General features: G+C 43.6%; 1 protein-coding gene across 3 annotated transcripts in view; it reads left to right on the top strand.

Moving 5' to 3' along the window:
* Positions 1-243: 243 nt before the first annotated feature.
* The window catches only part of ZBTB40 (zinc finger and BTB domain containing 40), an 81716-nt gene continuing 60133 nt past the window's right edge, over positions 244-21826 (top strand). Inside the window, exons 1-2 of one of the 3 annotated variants that reach the window (XM_081307305.1) lie at positions 244-278; positions 863-1259. The gene's annotated coding sequence lies outside the window, so the exon portion shown is untranslated. The other 2 variants (XM_081307302.1, XM_081307303.1) reach the window with 2 other exon arrangements.

The raw sequence follows: 21826 nt of genomic DNA, 5'->3' as shown, positions 1-21826 counted from the left end.
AGTAGTTGCATATCAGACAGTGACAGTAACTATGATGGACCCGGATGACAGCAACGCTCCAAGTGACGCCTCTGTCCAGTAGACCGAACTCGTGATGAAAAACGGTGATGAAGTGAGAGTCAGCCTGACAGTCACAGCTCTCAAAACGACTGAAGATTGACACCGTGGATGTCACAGCTGTAAGAATGAATCTGGACATCTGACTGAACGGAGAAAGACCCGAGTGCGGTGCAGTGACGGCGTTCATCCCCCAGCGCCAATGGGACTTTAATTTGTCCGTAATGTCTGAAAGCGACTTCACTGCTGGTGTCGGGAGGGGGAGCTTCGGTGGGGTACGTACAGGGAGGGTGTGAGGAAGTTCGTGAGAGGGAAAATACACAAAAGAAAAGCAAAGATGGCAAGTTCAAAGCAACTGCGAGGCGCTAAGCAACTTGGTGAGACCCTGTCTCTGAACAAAATACAAAATAGGGCTGGGGGTGTGGCTCAGTGGTTGAGCGCCCTGAGTTCAATCCCCGGTACCAAAAAAAAAAAAAAAGAAAGAAAGAAAAAAGAAGGGAGGGGAGGGGAGGAGGTTCGGAAGGAAGGAAGGAAGGAAGACAGGCTACAGGTACTACAGGCACTTGGCCCCCCAGCGCCTGTATCCTGAGACTGGGAGGGAGAGGCGGGACCAAAATGCCTGCAGAACACCACGATTGGTCGACCCTAGGCTTGCTAGCCTATCGCATCCGAGCGGCACTAAGCCTTTCCACCAATGAGAATTCGTCTGGGGACGCGGCCCAGGTCACAGTTCGGCCTTGAACGTGAACGTGTTGTTTTGGAAAAAAAAAAAAAAATGGAAGGAAACTTTTTGTGTCTATTTCAGGGCCATTCTTTGGAACAAGCTCCTCACTTAACACTGCTCCAGCAAGGGGCAGTAAAACTCCTGTAGAACTTTCACGGGAAGGTGTGGCGAAAGGAAGGAGCAGCTAGCCTCCCAACAGGAGCAGAGCTGGCCCCAGGGCCCGCCTTCGTGGAGAGCGATCGCGTGACGCAGGCCCCGCCTCTCGCGAGACCCGCCCCCGGCACGTGACTGGTGCGGCGGGACGGAGACACCGCCCCTCCCGGCTCCTATCTTTCCGCGCCGGCCTCAAGATGGCCGCCTTCTGGCGTCTCCGGCGCTGTTGAATGGCGAAAGCTTTATTGTTCCCTTCGGGCAGGAGTGTTCGTGTCCTCTATGGCGCTGTCAATAAAGAACGGCAGTTTGAATCGGTGCTGAACAGGTAACCATAGAAACGGGGCTGGGACTCAGCATGGAGACCCCTTTTCGAGCCTAGGCCCGAAAGGCGCCTTCAGTGAGGGGCGCCGAGGGACCCTTCCGCGTGGCCACTCCGCGGGGCTGTCCTTGGTCGCGTCCCCGAGGGGGGGGTGGCCCACCCCGGGGCTCAGCCGCGGCCTGCGGCGGGGAGCGGGTCGGGGCGCTGGGCCCGGGAGCTGGGCTTGCCCTCCTGCCCTGGCTCCGCAGCCTCACTGCCTCCCCCAGGCCCAAGGCCAAACCTGACCCCCTTCTCTTCCCCTCCCAGTGTGTTTGCCCGGAGCGAGAATGATTTTTAAGTTTTTGAGTGTTTGGGGGAAAAAAGAGGATGTAAGTTATGTGAAATCAAACTTGAGTGTCCGTAAGCGAAGTTTGACGGGAGTTTGACGGGAGCGCATCCCTGTTGGCTGTAGGTCTGCTCCGTGGCTGCTTCCCTGCTGCGAGGGCAGAGGTGAGTAGTTGCACAGTCGTGTGGCCACTGCAAGCCTTTGATGGGAAGGTCCACAAGGCCAAAAATATTTCTCGCTGTCCCCTTGCGTGTGCCGACTCCCGTCCTAGAGGCAAGCAGATTGGGTCAGAGTTGTCTGTCAGTGATTCCTCAAGCCCTTTCTCACCAAGTGGGAAACTTGACTTACAACAACCGGGCCATGCACCTGGAGCCCTGTAGGTGACGCACGCTCTGGTTTCCATTACCCCTTCTGGTCTTATTGATTATGCAAAGTAGGAGTTGTTTTTCCTACTTCACAGAGCAGTAATACCATCTCCACCCAGTGCTTCCAGTAAGCTAGGTGCTTGCTTTATTTGTATTTATACATAGCTTTGTTGTGCTGGGCGGCAATGCTTTGATTCCATTTTGCAAAAGAGAAGAAGTAGGAGCAATTAAGCTATTTAAAAGTGTGCTACGTTTTAGGGCTGGCAAGTGGATCCCATTCCTGGGAACCCCCTGCCCTGTGGCCAAGATCACATTGCTTCACACATTATTCTCTCAAGTTTTCTCAAGCTGGGAGTGTGGTTCTTCCCTGGAATTGTATGCAAAGTTTGGTGTGAATTATAGAGATTTAAACACTCTTAAAGTTAAATATATCTGAACTTGGTTTGAATCATCAGACTTAAGTTCCCTTCTTCCTTCCAATTTAGACACCTTCTATGGCACTAGTTCCCACATCTAGCTTTTCATCATTGATTTAACTGGTTTGGAACATCCATGCTTGCCTGAATGCATAGGTTAGCTGGTTGGTTTTCCATGAGCACCTACTTTATGCCAAATCCCTGAAAATATAATAGTTTACAAGACAAGATCTCTGCCCTTCCGTGGAATTTAAATTCTTCAGGGGCTTGGACAGGTGATATACTGTATACAAAGATAATTTCAAACACAGTCGTCATAGCATAACAATTCGTAGTTAATGTTTATTCAGTGATTCCTTTGTGCCAGGTACTAGGACAGAGTTCTTTCTTTATATGGACTGTCACTTACTCTTCACACCAACACAATGACACAGGTAGTGTAATTATTCCCATTTTACAGATGAGGAAACAGGCTCACAGAGGAGAGATTTCCAAGATTTCCAGGAAATTGGAAGCTGAAGCTAAACCTTCATCATACTACATTGTTTCATCTGTTGTCTTTCCTGTTGGCTTGGGAGGTCTCAAAGGGCAGAGACCATACCTCACCTTTTATACCCTCAGTTGCTAGCCAGTACCCACAACCTGGTGTTTCCAGGTAGATATTAAATAAACAAATCCAGGTCATTCACTAAGCAAATATTTGAGTGCTTGCTGTGTATCAGGCACCACTGTGGTAGGCCCTGTGATCACTGGGGTGAGCAGTCCCAGAGGCCCAGATACTGAAACCTAGTGTCAGGACAGTGCACAAATATGTTATTCAAAATTGAGGGAATCAAAACAAAATGCTTACCTGCAAGACCCCGCTTCACCTTGAGTGGTCAGGGAAGACTCCTTTATTTGGAATGCTGGGGATTGACATTAGGGCCTCTGCAAATCCTAGGCACTCTGCCTGTGAGCCACACCCCAGCCCAGGGAAGACCCCTCTTCAAAAAGGGAGTTTAAGCTAGCCTGGCAAGAAGGGAAAAGGGGGAGGAGCCAGGGGAGGAACTTTTCAGCAAGCTCAAAGACCAGAAGGTAGGCAGGAACTTGGGGTGGCAGAGACCCGAGGGCGAGTGATTGTGCTGTGGTCAACAGTGCTGTGCTTGGTCCCTGGTGCCAGTCCAGCTTCCCCTGGGTGAGCTGCCTGCAATGCGGATGTGCTCATTAAAGGAGAAGATATCGGAATAAGTTTGGGGTTTTCTTTTTATTGTTAAACATATTCCTGAATTCCAGTTAGAGAAAACTAATCAAATTTGACCTCAAATGAAACTTCATTTGAAGTACTAAATAAAAACAAAAATCCAGAAAAATGTGTTACAGGCAAATGTGGCAGGGGCGGGTGTTTTCCTATGTTCAGGGGGAGCAGGACAGATCTTTTTTTTTTTTTTTTTAAATATATTTTCAGTTGTTGATGGACCTTTATTTTATTTATTCATATGTGGTGCTGGAATCGAACCCAGGGCCTCACACATGCCAGGCAAGTGCGCAACCGCTGAGCCCCAGCCCCAGCCCCAGCCCCAGCCCCAGATCTTGTTTTTTTCTTTGTGTTTAGGAAAGAATTTTTCAAGTGGGGTTTAATTTTTAAACCAAATTACATGGTTTTCAGGATTTTAGTGTTTAAGCTGGAAGCCATTTGTGTTCCTCTGTTAGAGGTGTCCGCATTTCTTTTTTTTTTTTTTTTGGGTGCCAGGGACCTCACCTGGGGCCTCTGATGCTAATAAGCACACCAACACCCTCAGCCCCAACATCTGCATTTTCTTAAGGATTCAGAAAAGTATCAGGCCTCTTCTAGATGGTGTGACTTCAAAATTTATTTGCAAATAATTGTGAATTTCCTCTAAAATAATGTTGTAAAAATGATGTTGTATACTTTAAGACAGAGTAGTGAATGCTTGGAAAGAAGTTGCAAGCTTTTTAAATAAGTGAAAATAGTGATACCGCTGTTGACCGGTGACGAGTCCTTGCTTCCCCCGATGTTGAAGAATAACATCAAAGAAGCACGCCGAGGCAAGGTCAGAGTAGAAAGTAGAAGTTTATTAAAGGACAGCAGAAAAGACTTCTCCCGGAGGAAGAAGGGGACCCAAAAGGTGGAATCCGCGGAAGTGCGGTTGTTTCCCCTTCTTATAGTTTTGGTGATGGAATGTAGGTGGGAGGGGTTGGGACACCGGTGGGCCAGGCAGGAAGGACTTCTTTATCACTTCTTTGGGATGGGGTATCTTTAAGTTTGCTGGGGGCTGTTTATTAACACTTCTTTGTGAAGGGCTATCTTCAAATCTGTTGGGGGCTGTTTCCTGGGCTCCATTAACATTCCATTGTCCTGTGTTTTTCCTGAGTCATTTCCAGCATGGCCTCCATTTTAGATTTCACTCGGTATTAGACCCGATTTACCTAACTACACTGACTACCTGACTTTAAATCTGGCTTCATTTCCCCCTCTAATTTGGGAACTCCTTACTGCTGTAAGGAAAGGGGGCGAAGAAGATCTTTCTGGCTTCTTCAGGCTGACAAAAGGGGCGATGTTGGGGCAAGCAGTTTGGAGTCCCCTTTTAAAAATCGGGTCTATTGAGTGGTCCATGATAGAAGTCCAATTGAGAAGTAATAGGCTGGAGGGCCATCTGAGTGATGGGTGGTCTATAAGAGAAACAAGAATTCATTAGTACTGGAACCATATTGTCCCACAGCACAGGAATATGCCAATGAGTATGATGGCAAAGACAAAGACTAACAATGTTTTCCACCAGGAAGTACCAAGAACCAGGAGCTAAGATATTGTCTCCATGACAAGGTTGCTGAGGACATGGCTTCTATCTGAGCATGTAAATCTTTAAGGATATTTGCCACATTGCCAGAAATGTCAGGGATGTCAACACAACATTTAGGGTTACAGATGTCTTTTCCTTTAAGATATAGTCTAATAATTTAATGCCATCTGATCCTGCAAAATCCTTTTACTAGTATGACCTGTGTCTAATAGAAATCTTTAATTCTGTTACCTAGGGCTGGATGCTCATACTAGCAAACACCAAGCCTACCTGCGTTGGTTAGAAATATCTGTGGGCCTTAAACTAAAAACTACTCTGACAGTTCCTTTTGATAGTTATCAGGCATTCCTGTCTGAGAATCTCCTTTGTAGCCTCTAGTTTACTTATTTATGGAAGTTACATTTAACTATCATTATTATTAAAATGTCCAGGAATAGCTGTGTTTGGCTTTGACTGTCTTTGCTAAGTGTTTAAGATGAAGCAAGTCAAACTGACTTTTGTTTCAATCTATTGTTAACAGTCAGCTGAGTTACTCTGGGTGGGAGTCCTCGGGAACTTCACAGCAGCTTCTCAGTTCTGCTAGTGCCATTTGCGCTAGGATGGGTCCAGGCCTTGCTTGACCATGTGGCTTCCCTCAGAAGCATCAGGGATGTCTCCCTTGTTGATGACCCTCCTCTTCACAGCAAATGCACTGACTGGCTTCCTGTCCTCCACTGGTCTCATTAATCTCCCTGATCAGGAGGTTATGTGGCCTAGAGTTGCAGAGCCCTTTGAAGAAGTCCCTATTCCCTGATTCAGACTGACTCAGAGGGCAAGAGCCAAATTTTTAATTTTAAAATTTAATCTTAAACATCCAGCAAAATAAGTTAACAGCCTTATATTAAGAGCACTGAGCTTTAATGTCTATCTCTCTATCCTGTAGGTGATAACTTCTTGTCTTAAATTAACCCAGGTTGTGTGTTCTTAAATCAGTACCTCTGCAAAACATTAACAGGCAATCTTAAATCATAAGAAAACTACAAGATAAAATTATCAAGAGTAAAAACATTTAGTTTATATAATAGCTACCTTGAATTTTGGTGGAGTATATCCCCTGTTTGAGATCCTGGCAATCGTGACAAAAACCAACTTTTGGACACAACTTTAAGTGTACTGAAATCTAGCCTACTTCTTTCATAGTCACTTTCACATGATATGGGACATAGAGCCTTATCTCAAGTAAGGCGGGGCCCTTTATAAATCTTAAATACTATAGTTCTGAAGCTGATCTTTGTTTTTTTTTTAAACATCATTTTACAAAGCCTACATAAATTGTTGCTTAAGTTCACATGAATATTAGCTAACACAACATAATATCACATCTAAAACATGAATTAAAGGAAGGCTGGAAGCTTCTAACCTCTTGTTGGAAAGTAGCAAAGTACTTTTGTGTTTTGCAATAAAACCTTTACATAGATTAGGCTCTCATTAACTTAAAAATACATTTAAATTGTATCTCAGTGTAAAAAGTAACATGGAACTTTACATAACTTATTGATAATAAGTACAGTTATAGAACACAAGTGATATAAATAAATTTCCAACATGTTTTTCTTTTAAGCCTAAAATTACCATACACTTTTAGAATACCAGCTTGATATAATGCTCTTTCTAAAGCTTCTACCTTACAGACTTGTATACCTGGAAGATATGAACACATTAATGGCACCAATTACATTGATGTTTTTATATTAACCAAGTTTAGCTTTTAAAGAAATAACAGCACAATTCTCACTTGTTTAATCAGCTGTTTAATGTCTTTAAGATTACTTGCTCAAAAACTTACATAGACCTTCTTTATATCATTTATTTAAACCCTCTTAATTACTTCATCATATAGACTCTTATCCAGAAATCTAGAACCTTTTAGTTTCTCTTTTTATCTGTTAACCTCCTTTTCTTCACATTGAAACAATACTTGTAAATTTTTGAATTTAAGCAGATTATTTCATAGACATCAACATTTTATTAGGGCCTTTTTGAACACCTAGAAAACTTATAAGCTTAATTTTAAATACATCTTTACTTTCATCTGTTTACCCAATTTAAATTGAGCCATTTGAATCACGTGAATCAAAGATATTTGGATCCATTTTTAATTTTTCATGAGCGCTCCTCATCTGTCAATTGTCATATCACTGCATGACATATGGACATACACACAGACATATGTACATACAACATGTAACACAAGTGTAACACATAACACAAAAGGCCTTGCAACTTTCTCAGGTGAAATCTCATTGCAATGTTTAAAAAACTCCAGTTGATCAAAAATAGAACTTATCAGAAAAACATTAGCTTGTCTGTAGAATAAAAATCATGAGCTCAAAAAAAAACATAGAATCTAAGAAAAGGCAAAAGTCCTAGAAAAATTGACTGGCCAGTAATTAGTAAATGCCATACAATTTACTCTTTGGTTTAATCTAGTTTGAGTTCAGGTAAGACACCTTTACTTTTTTTTTCCTTGGGCCTCAGATCTGTCTCCTACTGAGTGCTCCAGGCTTCTTTTATTTGCATATCAATTTAAGTCCTGGCTGAGGTCTGGAAGGAACTGGGAAAACTGGAATTTTGAGCAGAAACTTCATGTCTAAGGCATTTTAACCATAAGTCACAATTTTCAGGTTTGGAAGTTGAAAATATGGTAAAAGTTTAAGATACAGTTTACAAGATTTCACATCTTTATATCTTCCTACACTAGAAAAACTTGCTCACACAAAACTGAAAATAGGATCTTTCTTGATAATAAAAAGCCACCATCAGAAGAAGTTCCTTCAGGATCATTAAGCTACTTTCTTTGTTCTGAAGTTCCTAAAGTAGTATTAAGTTACATTAAATCACCTGGAAAAAATCCACACACTACCATGTATATCTAAAATTAAGCTTTGAAAATTCCCAAGACTGTTGCTAATTAATGTCATTTTAATAAGCCAGACCAACGTTTTAATTCAACACTTTTTCCTAAATCTTACACACTGAGAGAAACATACCAAATCATAATTTACTATCCTTGTCTAAATCAATGCACTGTATACCTAGTGAAATCTCCTTAGGCTACCCAGTTCAAAAATTGATGAAAAAATAAAACTGAATGATTGGGAGTTACTTGCCAACTTAGAAGTATAGTTCTTTTAATTTTCTATCCTAAGTATTTAAGTTTTCTGGCATGAATTATCTGAAATCACAAACTAAACAATTAACTAACCCTAACTTTTAACTGCAAGATTACGCAATGCTTCAAACTCATTTAGATACCAGATGTTACAATGAAACATCTTTTAGACACACATTTAGCCTAGATTATCTCCAAGAAACAATCTATAATAACCTTTAAAATAGACCAGATAAGAAAAAATCTCTCCAGGTTTTGAACTTCCATTTAATTATGACTCCTATCAGTGGCACCTTAGATTTCCCCATGAGTGGACCAGATGTTCTCACATAAGGGCAACTATAGGTGTAAAATCAAGGGTCTCAGTGTGACTGACTTTACTGCATTTATGTGGAGTAATCCTTACAGTGAAGGAAATTATGAGGAAATTTCCCCAAAGCGAAAATGGCTCTGGCAGCTGCTGGGAATTCTTCAGTTTCCCTTTCACTTGCAAGATTAGCTCCTTTGGATAGATCCAATCCTAGGCAATCTGGCAAATCTCCTGACTTTCCAGTAGAGTCAGTTTTTATCTGCCTTAGGTCTTGAAGGGGGAAGGGGGTATGTACTTTGATCGGCCCAAATTTTTCTCTTGATTCTTTTTCCTCAGTGAGTCCAAGATTTTCTCTCTTCATGGCAGATATCATAGCTAAGTCTACTTTACACTGTTGGCATAATTTAGGATTTTCCCTTAGAGCAAAGAAAATCTGAACATACGGCACCTCACATCATTTCCTTTTTTGTAAATTTTATCAAACTGTAAAATTGCATTAAAATTGATATTTCCCTCTGGTGGCCAGGTTTCTCATATTTGAGGCCAGGCCAAGAAAATGAGGCGCTTTTTTTTGAGCATCTGAGGTTCAAATCTATCCCAATTTTTCAATACGCAGGCTAGTGGTGCACCTGGCGTATTGGAGAGAGAGAAGCTCCCGTCTGAGTGAGAAGAAAACAGGACTTAGGTGCCCACGCTGCGCCAGAGAAAACTGTTCTCATTAGGGACGTCTCCCTAAGTTTGAGCTTCCTAAACGGTCCAGAAAACCCGTTTCTCACCTTGCTTTTGCCAAGGGGTTTCTGGTCCCCTTTAGCAAATTGCTAGGGTCTCAGTTTGCCCTGTGCCAGAGACCCTGGGAGGATTCAGACTTAAGGGCCTTACTGCTTTCCTCCTGACCACTAAAAACACATTGCAAAAGAGAATCCTGTGCTCTTTTGTTGTCTTTGCTCTGTAGACTAAAGGAGCCGCCTGAGTGTTAAGGGATATCTACTGGTTGTAAGGTAGCAGATTACCTTAGAGTTGATAAGATTAAGGAGTTGATTCAAAAAATGCCTCTCTAGTAGCTTAAGGAACACAGAACATTTTAAACATTGGGGCGGTAAAACAGACTATTGAAAGTTACCTATGCATCTTAGGGAACCTGGGCAGATTTTACTAATTATCTCATGCCTTTCTCAGTCCTGCAACCTGAATTGCTAACATTTCTGACTTGCGAAGGAAGGGAAGCATCCAGGAGGAATGGATGCGGAGTTGGGAGTGTTGCGCGTAGCCCACACGGAGGCAAATGTGATTGGGGCTTTCCCTCAGTGCCATTCATCTACCGATCACCCTAGATACCCCTGAGGGCTGTCGGAAGGGGGCTCAAGAGAAAGGAACCTTTGGAAACGTCTGAGAGTAGCCCAGACCGGAATTCCGCAGTTGTTCCAAACTCCTTCTTCCACCTCCACGCATCCGAGGCAGATCGGGATTAGGGACACTGTGTACTCACACCAATTGCTCTCCGGGCCCAGACAGAAAAGTTGGAAGCGGCTTTGACAGAACCCAACATGCCTGCTCTGTACCGAACAGGTGATTGAGAGCTGCTGAGGCCGAGAAACCTCTCACCCGAGTCTTGTAGAGTGGCGGCTGCACTAATTGCGTTTAAGTAGCCGTCGGGTGCCCACCTTATCCTCCAGAAAGAAAGAGAGAAAAAGATGCACCTCAAACAGACATGGGGTGCATGCACTTACCCCGGTGTAGATCTCGGTATGGGACCTCCAATATGATACCGCTGTTGACCGGTGACGAGTCCTTGCTTCCCCCGATGTTGAAGAATAACATCAAAGAAGCACGCCGAGGCAAGGTCAGAGTAGAAAGTAGAAGTTTATTAAAGGACAGCAGAAAAGACTTCTCCCGGAGGAAGAAGGGGACCCAAAAGGTGGAATCCGCGGAAGTGCGGTTGTTTCCCCTTCTTATAGTTTTGGTGATGGAATGTAGGTGGGAGGGGTTGGGACACCGGTGGGCCAGGCAGGAAGGACTTCTTTATCACTTCTTTGGGATGGGGTATCTTTAAGTTTGCTGGGGGCTGTTTATTAACACTTCTTTGTGAAGGGCTATCTTCAAATCTGTTGGGGGCTGTTTCCTGGGCTCCATTAACATTCCATTGTCCTGTGTTTTTCCTGAGTCATTTCCAGCATGGCCTCCATTTTAGATTTCACTCGGTATTAGACCCGATTTACCTAACTACACTGACTACCTGACTTTAAATCTGGCTTCAATAGGGTCTTTGAGCTCATCAACATAAGCAATTTGAGGCCATAATAAGGGAGCTGTACAGAACAGCGGTGTCAAGTTTTGCTTTAAACCGTGTCCAGTAACCATGTTGCACATGTCACCAAAAGATATACTCCCACCCAGCAAATGGAGCAGGGAACTGATGGACAGAGGGGCCTGTTAATGCAGTGTTAAGCAACAGCCCTGAGTGAAATTGCTGTTTCAGGTTTGGGTGGGCCCTTCACGTCTGAGTGCGGCAGCCTCGCTCTGTGATTTGGGTCTGTTGGGTTCCAGTGAAGAGTGGGTGGAAATGTGGCTTTGAAGGGTAATACGAAACTGCAGGAAGAACCAGGGCAGACCAATTTGTTTTTCAATCTATTTTATTTCACTTCAAAGCATCAGTGCAGACAGCAGCCCAGTAAAACAAGCCGCATTTTGGCAACACTCAGCTGCTTTTGGAGATTGAGGAAGACTGAGTGTAACCAAAGTGTGACTTGTTTTCTTGGACTGTCTGTCTGCAATGATGTTTTGAACTGAAATAAAATAGATTGAAAAACAAATTGGTCTGCCCTGTTGCCTCATACTGAGTATTTACATTACCCTTCCGAGCGCTGCCTACACCAGCACCCTGGGGGAAGGCGGTGACCCCTCAGCCTCTTTCAACTCCTCAAGAGAGTGAGCTCTTTGATTTCCACAAGGAAATTGAATTGGGACGTGTGGGTTTCCGGATCTCCGTTAGCCTGCCTTCTGAAGCCATCGTCTTGATAATGTGCAAAAGCAAAGTACTAATCACACAGAGGAAAGAATTAAATACTAAGGGCGTTTAAATTCAGAGATGAGATTGTCACTTTCCAGTCACACAAAGGGTACAGTATTTCATTTGCAGAGAGCATGTAATTGTGGGACTCTGGCGGCCCTCAGGAGACGGGCAAGGAGAGAAAGCTGGCTCCCTCCTACCCCCCGTGTTGCTTCACTCCACATCCCACCATCCTAATGCCAAAGCCCCATTCCCTTACATAGAGTAAATATATTACAGCTGAGCCATATAAGCCAGGGATTGGTAATTTGGGGTAAATGGTTGCATACCAGGGGACCCACAAATCCTTTGAACAATGCCTATAAATTTGTGTGAATGTCATTCTTCTGGAAAGAGAGCCCATCACTTCAATCAGATTTTAGAGGGGTCCTGGACCCTCCTCAAAGGGTGTGGAGCAATAATGGAAGATCACAGGTAACACCCCCAGACTGAAGTCATGAAACCTATGACTCTCCACTGCTCTGTGACCTTGCCTTCAGAATTTTGAAAGTATCTTTTCAGGCTTTCTTTCCTGTGTGAAGGGGTCAAGCATAATCGAATGTTTAATACAGATGTCTACCCATGGCATGCTTCAGTGACGCTTTGATGATGACTGTTTGTCAACACCTTACGGGAACTTAGTGAGGTGTGGGGCGCTATCTCCGCAGCCTTGCTAGCAGGTAGCATATTTGTTCTTAAAATTGATGTATTTTCAGTGCTAGAGGTCAGAGCCAGGGCCTTGTTCATGCTGAGCACACACCATTAAGCTGTGTCCCTGGCCCTAAGTTTTTCTTATTTTTATATTTTAAATTTACAAGTAGCATTGTGTGGTTTTTAACATGTACAGCACGATGTTTTGAATAGATAGATGCTGTGGAATGGAAGGTCCAGTTAGTTACATATTTGTTTCTTGCGATGGGCAAGAGAACGAATGAGGCAGCATAAGCCTCATGCTCTGTGTCTAGACGTCAGCTTCCTGCCCTGGGGGTCAGTCCTCAGATTTAGAAAAGTTGGGTTAAAAGGAAAAGAGGAGGAGGAGGGGACAGATTCAAGGAAGAAAGAGTCAAGAAAGGATGTTTCCTGCATTTGACCACGAGAGTCCTCTCTGCGTGTGTGAAAGGAAAGAGCTTCTATTTTGAGAGCAATCTTGTCTCAGAACTTAATACTAGAACCTCTGAAAAAGTCAATTCACAGATATAGTTTCTGGATTTTTGTGTGTGTGTGCGCGCGCGTGTTGGCTATGGAACCCAGGGCCTCATGCATGCTAAGCACACGCTCTACCACTGAGCTATACCCCAGCCCTAATTTTGGTTTTATTAGTGCCCAAAGGGAAATTAAAGAAAGGGAAATTTTTATTTTTGGCATATCTTTATCTAATGGGACCGCAAGAGAAAACTGTAGGCCGGAGTTTGGCCCATATAGTGTTTAAAAATTAGTTGTTTATATATATATATATATATATATTTTTTTTTAGAGAGAGAGAGAGAGAGAGAGAATCTTTTTTTTTATTTATTTTTTTTTATTGGTTGTTCACAACATTACAAAGCTCTTGACATATCATATTTCATACATTAGACTGAAGTGGGTTATGAACCCCCAATTTTACCCCAAATGCAGATTGCAGAATCACGTCGGTTACACATCCACAATTTTACATAATGCCCTAAGAGAATCTTTTTTTTTTAATATTTATTTTTTAGTCATCGGCGGACACAACATCTTTGTTGGTATGTGGTGCTGAGGATCCAACCCAGGCCGCACGCATGCCAGGCGAGCACGCTACCGCTTGAGCCATATCCCCAGTCCCATAGTTGTTTATATTGAAACATAAGTTGTCTTACATTTGAAGCATTTGTTTGAGTGACCTATACACCAGGAACCAGAGTTGTGTCTGAGACAGACCAAACAATAGAGGGTGCTCTATGAAGGGAAGGGCCTGGGAAAGATGAGGGAGATTAGAAGCAAAGATTTATAATTGTAAATGATAGCTTTTGAGGCTTCAAATATTGAAATAGCATTTTTCTCTTTTCTGTTTTTAAAGATATAGTGAGAGTGAGCAGTGTCCGATCCCAGTGCTCGTACACTTGGTGATCTAAGCCTTTACGCTGGCCTCTGTTTCTCTGCTTCCTAGGATGGCAGCCTGACTGGTGGGTCACCTTTCCTAACTCCTTTGGCACCTGCTCCCACTAGCTCCAGAAGATGGTGTTGGGGCTTTGGTAGCAGTGACTCTTCCCTCTGTCCTCCTCCTCCCTTCCTGGTCTCAACGGACGCACCTCCTAGTTGCCAAAGGAAGGAACCCATGCTGCTCTGTTCTTCGGGATCCTCTTTCTCCCTACCAAGAAGTGACACATCCCGTTGGGCCCCAGGCCTGTTGCTTTCTCCTCCACTTTCTCCTTCTCTGGCCGAAGCTCCTGTGGTCTCTGGTCCTGGGTAGCAGAAGCGGCCTTCTGACTGGCAGTGGTTCTCTTTGTTCCTCTTGCATTGTCTGGTACCTGTGGCCAGTGATCCCAATGAAGCAGAGATCTGAACACGTTGCCCCTTGCTTCAGACTCCTGGGTGGCTGCCTGCCCTCCAGTCCTGCAGCTTCTTGGCCTGGCAGCTGCTCCCCAGCTCTCCAGTCCTCAGGCCTTGGTTCCCCTTCCTCTCCCCTTTCTCTCCCCTTCCTCTCCCGCTTCTAGTGAGCAGAGCTGGAAACAGTGGCCACAGAGCTTCGTCCTTTCTCAGACGAGTGGACCACGTTTAGGGCCTTCAAGGCTGCCCCCCTCCTGGACATCTGTGGTCATGTTATTAGCCAGGACAGCAGCAAGGCCATTCTCCACACTGACCACTATGTTACTGAACATTGTTTCAGTTTCCTAGGAGGTTCCTTTTGTCTTGAGTGTCTACTCCATGAATGCCAGAGGTGGTGGTGTGGCCTGTGGTCCCAGCTACCCAGCAGGCTGAGGCCGGAGGATCATTTGAGCCCAGGAGTTTGAGGCAACATAGAGACTGTGTCTCAAAAAATAAAAATAAGTATAAAAAAGTACAAATGTTATAGGAGAAGAAGTCACTTGACATAATTATTTTCCCTTTACTCATATCACCAGCTTGGCAACAGGGGCAGTCAAATGTTTTAAACATTGAGCATCACTAGTAAGAAAAAAACCTAATTTTGTTTTAAACTTTGTGACCATTTGCATTATTCCAAAATATTTTTAAAAAGGTATATTTACAGTTTTTATTTTATACTTGACCCCACTTCTTTACTTCTTACTCAGTATGCTGTCAGTTTTGGTGTTTTGTCAATCTGTCAGATAAGAAATAATATTTCAGTATATTTGAAATTTGTTTTCTCTTTTTATAAGATAAGGGATATCCATGGTATAAGTTGCAAACGTATTTGTAGTTTGTTGTATACTAGACTTGTATACATTGTTCTATTGCCACATAAAAGTCTTACATCCCTCCAGAACTTCTCAGAGAAGTTTTATATGCTCACATACTCCAGCGTCTGACATCGACTTTAGATGGTCATTGACTGGCCCAGAGCCCATCCTGCTACGTGGTCCGTGCTGCGTGGTCCCTATTGCGTCTTTGTCCTGTTTCCTGTTCTTTGCACTCAGCACTGTGTCCCGCATAGTCCACTGTCAGGGCATATCTCTTGGATGGATGAGCACAGCAGTAAGGGGAAGGGGAAGGTGACAGGTCCTTGGGACCCTTATTTGGAAGGGTGGCCCCTGTTGTATAGACATCAGGTATTCCTAAGTCTGCGGTCATTAATTTGCTGGTTCCGAGTATTTTTTCCTTCTCTTTATCCCATCCCAGAAATATCATGTTGATAATAAAAGTTACCATTTATTGAACGCATACAAAGTGCTGGGCACTGTACTTAGGTGTTTTCCATAATCATGTAATTACCACAGCAGGTAAGTAGTAGATACCACTCTCCCTGTTTAAAAAAATAAGTGTTATAGTTGACCTAGGGCTGTGCTCATGCTAGGCAAGCGCTCTACCACTGGACTGTGCTCCCAGCCCCCATTTGAAAAAATTAAGAATAATTTCAAGCATATTAAATTAAGGATAGCATGATGAGCTCCAATGTACTTGTTAACCTCTTTTTACACTCCAGGAAACATGTTGTAAAAGGTTAAGTATTCAAAGTTATAAAGCTAAGATCAGGTTTAGAATCCAATTTTATAAAATAGTAAGGCTTTACAACTCCTTATTGAGACCATTTAAGCGCCAGTTGGCCTGGGAGGAGCAGAAGCCAAGGCAGCAGCAGAGAGCCGCTGTGCACACCAGCGGCAGCGTGGTCCCAGGTCCTGTTCAGTCGCAGCCACTCCCTGCACCTCCCCTGCTGTCCTGGCCCCTCCTGTGCTCGCTGTCTTTCTCTGGTTTTATCAGTGCGTCCAGTATTGGTTGATTCTCAAAGCGCTGCCCCTGTTGGAGTACCCAGCTCCTGGCACCATGTGCATGTAGCAGAAACTAATGCATCTAAATTAGACGACAGTGAAGCTTGCTGCTCGTTTAGCCTGTGGGTTTGGCCTGGCGCTGTAACTTTGGACGTGTTCTGAAGGCCTGGCAGTCATTAAATGTGACCACCCTGGTCACAAGCTGTTCGTTCTACTGGCACTCTGCTGTCAGCTGCCCTCAGTTCCGTCAGGTGAAAACCAGAGGGAGACTTCTGAAGGTCAAAGTCCAAGACAGCAGAATAATTGGCCCCCAGAGTTCTGGGGTTTTATTCTTGGGCAGTAAAATGTTAAGGATGAAATTTTCCATGTCTTTCTTTGAACATTTTTAAGCAAATACTATGGAATCCCACAGGCTCTTTCCCAGCGTTAAAGGCAATAGAGACCCTCTTTTGCATTTTTCTTTTCATTGTTAGTTCCTTAAGATAACTCTCTTGTTACACTCCCTGGTGACGGGTGAGGGAAAGCTAGAGATGAAAGTCATTCCCACTTCTTAAGACAAAAGAAGAGCTCTCAGCACTAGGAGGAGAGGAGAACGAAGATCCTCTGTGACATGTGCACAGAGGGCTTCCAGGCTGAGTGGCCGAGTGCTGTGCCAGGTTAGTGTTGCAGGAAGGGGCCAGAGTCTCTTCCAGGCTTCTGGTACCTATTACAAAGGTGTCAGAAAAGCAGGATTTGGGTGAAAAATGGCCTGTGCCTTTCACCTGGGCTGGGAGCAGAGATGAATCGGAATGCTCTCTTGGTAGTGTCAAGCCTCGGGGAAGGATATTTGGCTGAGTGCAGCAGAGGTCCTCTGGATGCAGGAGATGCCCTGTGCACTGCAAGCACAGCAGACCGGGCTCTGGCCACCAGGTCTCATGGACTACCACATCCTTAGCTGCACTGTCACCAGCTTTATAGCCTTGGACAAGGTGGGGGACAAGGTGGTGTGCCTGGTGTCTGGGTTAGCACTCCATCCCTGTAACAAATACCGGAGATAAAGCAACTTATAAGCAGAAAAGGTTAATTTTAGCTCACAGTTTTGGAGGTTTCAGTCCAGCTTTATTGCTTTGGGGCCTGAGGCGAGGCCACACATCATGGTTGAGTGTGTGGAGGAGCAGGTCCAGTCACCTCGTGGTGGAAGCAAAAAGAAGGGACAGGAGTCCCATTGTTGCCCCCTGTGAACGGAGGCCCTCCCTAGAGGCCTGCCACCTGGCAGGAGCATCACTTTGAGAAACAAGCCTTCAACAGCTGGGCCTTCGGGGGCACTTAAGACCCGAACTGCAGCAGCGCCCGACAAAGCCCAGGAGAAGTGGCCTCCTCCTTGGTCTCCCTGCTTTATGTCGCGTTGATGTCTGCAGTGCCGAGCTTCCACTGAGCTGTACCCAGCCTCTGCTCGTGTTTAAAACCACTTTGCGGGCTGGGGATGTGGCTCAAGTGGAGCGCGCTCGCCTGGCATGCGTGCGGCCCAGGTTGAATCCTCAGCACCACATACAAACAAAGATGTTGTGTCCTCCGAAAACTAAAAAATAAACATTAAAAATTCTCTCTCTCTCTCTCTCTCACTCTCTCTTTAAAAAATAAAAAATAAAATAAAACCACTTTGCATGTATTTCCTCTCATGGAATTTAGGGGTAGGGAGACACATGAGAGTAGAGGGAGACTGTTAGGGAAGAGGAGGGGGACTGGAGGGGTCAGAAGGGTGCTATGATCAAAGTATGTTATCCTCCTGGACAAGCTTGCCACAATAAAACCCATTATTCTGCATAATCAATGTGCACTAATTAAAAAAAAAAAAAACACTTTGTTGATCATGTATCTTTGCAATGCCTCTGACCAGAGAAAGTTATCCAAAATTTTTAGTAGGAGAAAGATTTGGGATTTAGGGCTTCAGTGCATTTTACATTCTCAAGCTTGGGCAATAGGAATTAGTGGCACAAGCTCCTGCTCTGGGATCAGACAGTGTGGGTTCATTCACCGACTCTGCCACTCAATGGCTTTGTGATTTGGGTAACTCATTTCATCTCTCTAGGCCTTCATTTCCTCAGTGGAAAGTGGGGTTAATAATAGTAACTGTCTCACAGGTTTTGCAAAAATACATAATACGCTTGCCACCAAGCCTCGGAGATACCAAAAGCTGATATATTAGTGGCTATTGTTATTGTCTGGTCACTATCTTAACCTCCCAAACTGTTTTTCTTCTTCCTCTTTCCAAGTTGTCTTCCTTTTGCTTTCCACTTAGAATATGCAATTGGGTGGTACATGCTTATAATCCCAGCAACTTGGGAGACTGAGGCAGGAGAATTGCAAGTTTAAGGTCAGCCTCAGCAACTTAGGGAGACCCTGTCTCCAAATTAAAAAGGACTGGGACATAGCTCCATGGGAAAGCACCCCTGGGTTCAATCCAGTTACCCCCCCCCCCCCCCCGCTCCCCGCCACTCTCCCAAAATTACAATTGCCTGTCCATACCTGTGGAGTTCCTCATTTGTGTATTCAACTAGCCTCGTATCAAAAATATTTGGAAAAAAAATACTGAACATGTACATTTTTTTTGTTTTTGTCACTAAGCATTTTATTGTATAAGATACTTTAATTAATTAATTGTCTAGAGATGATTTAAGATATATGGAAAGATGTGCCTAGGTTATATGCATATTCTGCACTATTTCACATAAGAGTCTTGAGCATCTTAATATTTTGCTCTCCATAGGGGTCCCCCCAATCCTTACATGGACACAGGGACAAATTTTTATTATGCATTTAATAAATAAGGGAGTTGGGGCTTAGGAGTGTGGCTCAGTGGCAGTGTCCAGGTGCTCAGCCCTGGGTTCAGTCCCCAGCACCAGTAAGTATATAGGAGACTTGAGTATCCTCAGATTTTGGTACCCAAAGAGGGGTCCTGGAATCAGTCCCTTACAGGTATGACTGCGTATTTAAGACTTACGTAATAGAGTCTCTGTGTCGTTAGTGACCTGGAAGATCTTAAAGCACTTTTTCTTAGCTATGAAATGTGGGAATTAGGCCAGGTCTTCTCAGTTCTTTGTCCCTCTGAATTGCCTGCGTATTTTAGGTTTTGTGAGACGTCTCTCAGGTTGTAGCCCAGCACTCATGTCATGGAGTCCTCACTCTCCACTCGCTCCCTCTTTCCCAGCTGACTTTCCTCCCAGATCACTTGTATGAAGCTAGTGTGGTTGTCTGTGAAGTCTTTGCTTTTTTAAAAATGATCATGTCATAGTTGACCTATATGGAAGATACACATGGAACTTAAAGTCATGGAGCAGAGTGATAAAAACAGGTGTTTGGTAGGTGTGTTTTTTCTCTTTTCCAAAGGCGGTAAGTTATGATACATAGTAATAGCTAGCAACAGTCTTCATGTTGACTGACTCACTTACATGGACTCGCTTATTCTTACAAATGCCTTGTAAGATAAGGACTAATATTATGTCTATTTTACATAAGAGGAAATGAGGCCCCAGAGAGTTAAGCAGCTTAGCCTGCCTAAGGTCCTACAGGCAGTCTGAGAGGCACAGCTGGGCTTCACACCCTGGGCTCCAGACCTTTACTGTCCAGCACACAGCCCTGGCCTCACAGTGCCCCGCTGTGATATTCTTAGGTGCCAGGACCCTGTATCTTTGAATTTAGAATTTGGGACTTTGTTAATGTGTGGTCCAGATTTATTTCCTGCTGAGAAAAGTATATGCTGCTAATCAAGTTATGAAAACTCAGAAATCATCCACGTTTTCAGGTCAGCAAAATGCCTGTCAGTGCCAGTGACAAAGCCAGGGGCCTTTTGTACACCTGAGGTTGGATTTGAAAGCATTGAAGTGGTGATTGCTTGGATTGCTTGGCGAGACTCTTGACCGCAGGATGGAGAGTTGGCATTGAGTACAGTGCAGTCCCGATCCCTAGTCACTCAGTAGATGAATGAGTCGCACAGGGGTTTTGCAGTCGGGGCTGTGAAGTCATCTTGGGTGAGTGCTGGGTCAGAGCAGTGTGCCCGGGAAGGCGCCCGAGTCTCCCAGAGCCTCCTTCTGCTGCAGTGGTCTTGAAAAATCGCTTGTTTCTATGAATCAGTCAGAAGATAGGAGGATAGAAGCAGTTGGTTAGGCTGAATATTTTGCCTCACTGCATCTTATAGAATGCCTCAAAAGAAGAGTTTCATTAGAAAATCTGGAAAAAGAAATTAGTGGAGTAGAATGGTTGTTCCAGGGTCATCAAGAATTGGATGCCAGCTGCCAGTTTGGAGATTTGGAAAACAGCCTTCTGAGTGGTCGTTGGCATCTCCATGTCTCTCCCTCCTTGAGAGTCTGGTTGTGAGGTGGTGGTGGTAATGATGGGGACTACTGCTAATTGATCTAATGAGCTCACACTGTGTCCCTGGAAGATAGTGCCAGTGCATTAGATGGGTTAACCATTTCATCTTCTCACAACACAGTGGTTGTCCCTATTTTGTAAATGGGGAACCTGAGCCCCATAGAGGTTAGGTCGTTGCCTGAGATCATATAAGTTGTAATTGCACATTCACAATCCATACTGCAAAGTCTGGCTCAGCTCTGTCTTTGAGCCATTAAGCCAGGCTGCTGCTCATGAAAGCCGTGGGCCCTCTCCTGAGAAATTGTGCAGTCGGACAACATGACATCCAAGAGAGTGTGCACTCCTTTCCCCCTTCCCAGTGCATGGACTCAGGTTTGAACCCCGTTCTACTCTTAATGCAAATTACCTTCTAGCAGAGTATGTCTTATTTTACTGAGCTTAAATGTTTAGTCAGTGAATGGTATATTGAAAATGCCAGTAGCTTTGAAGCCAGGCAGATCTACTTGGGTTTCTCTGTTTAAGTTTTCTGCTTATAAAAATAGTGCATATTTATTACAGGGAAAATTTGAAATATATGAAGAAAAATATGAATAACATGAAGACATGAATAAGTTCCCCATAATGATACTACCTACAGATAACCACTGTTAGCCTTTTGGCATACTTTTTATATTTTTTATGCAAATGTATATGGGCATACACACATTTTAAACCAAATTGGATTTATATGTATATTTAGTAGTATATGGGTTGTTTTCCTTTTAGTACCTTGAGAGCATTTCCCCCACATTATTAAAATTTTTCAAATGCCTAATTTTTTTCAAGAAAAATTTAGATCTAATTCATAACTATACAATTTACTGTTTTTTTTTTTTTTAAAGAGAGAGTGAGAGAGGAGAGAGAGAGAGAGAATTTTTTTTTAATATTTATTTTTTAGTTTTCGGCGGACACAACATCTTTGTTTGTGTGTGGTGCTGAGGATCGAACCCAGGCCGCACGCATGCCAGGCGAGCGCGCTACCGCTTGAGCCACATCCCCAGCCCCAATTTACTGTTTTAAAAGGTACAGTGCAAAGGGCTGGGGTTGTGGCTCAGCTGTAGAGTGCCTACCTAGCATATGCGAGGCCCTGGTTTGATCCTCAGCACTGAATAAAAATAAAGATATTAAAAAAAGGTACAGTTCAAAAGTCTGTGACCATCACTACTTTTGTAACCCTAGAAAATTTTTATTATATTTATTAATATTTATGTTAATATTTTATATTATTTTTATTTTTTATTCTAATATGTTATATATGACAGCAGAATGCATTACAATTCATATTACCCATATAAAGCACAATTTTTCATATCTCTTGTTGTATGCAGAATATAGTCACACCATTCGTGTCTTCTTACATGTACTTAGGGTAATGATAT

Source organism: Spermophilus citellus, assembly GCF_964194105.1.
Source record: "Spermophilus citellus genome assembly, chromosome: 9".
Classification (NCBI taxonomy): domain Eukaryota; kingdom Metazoa; phylum Chordata; class Mammalia; order Rodentia; family Sciuridae; genus Spermophilus; species Spermophilus citellus.
This window is presented reverse-complemented; position numbering and strand designations above follow the sequence as displayed.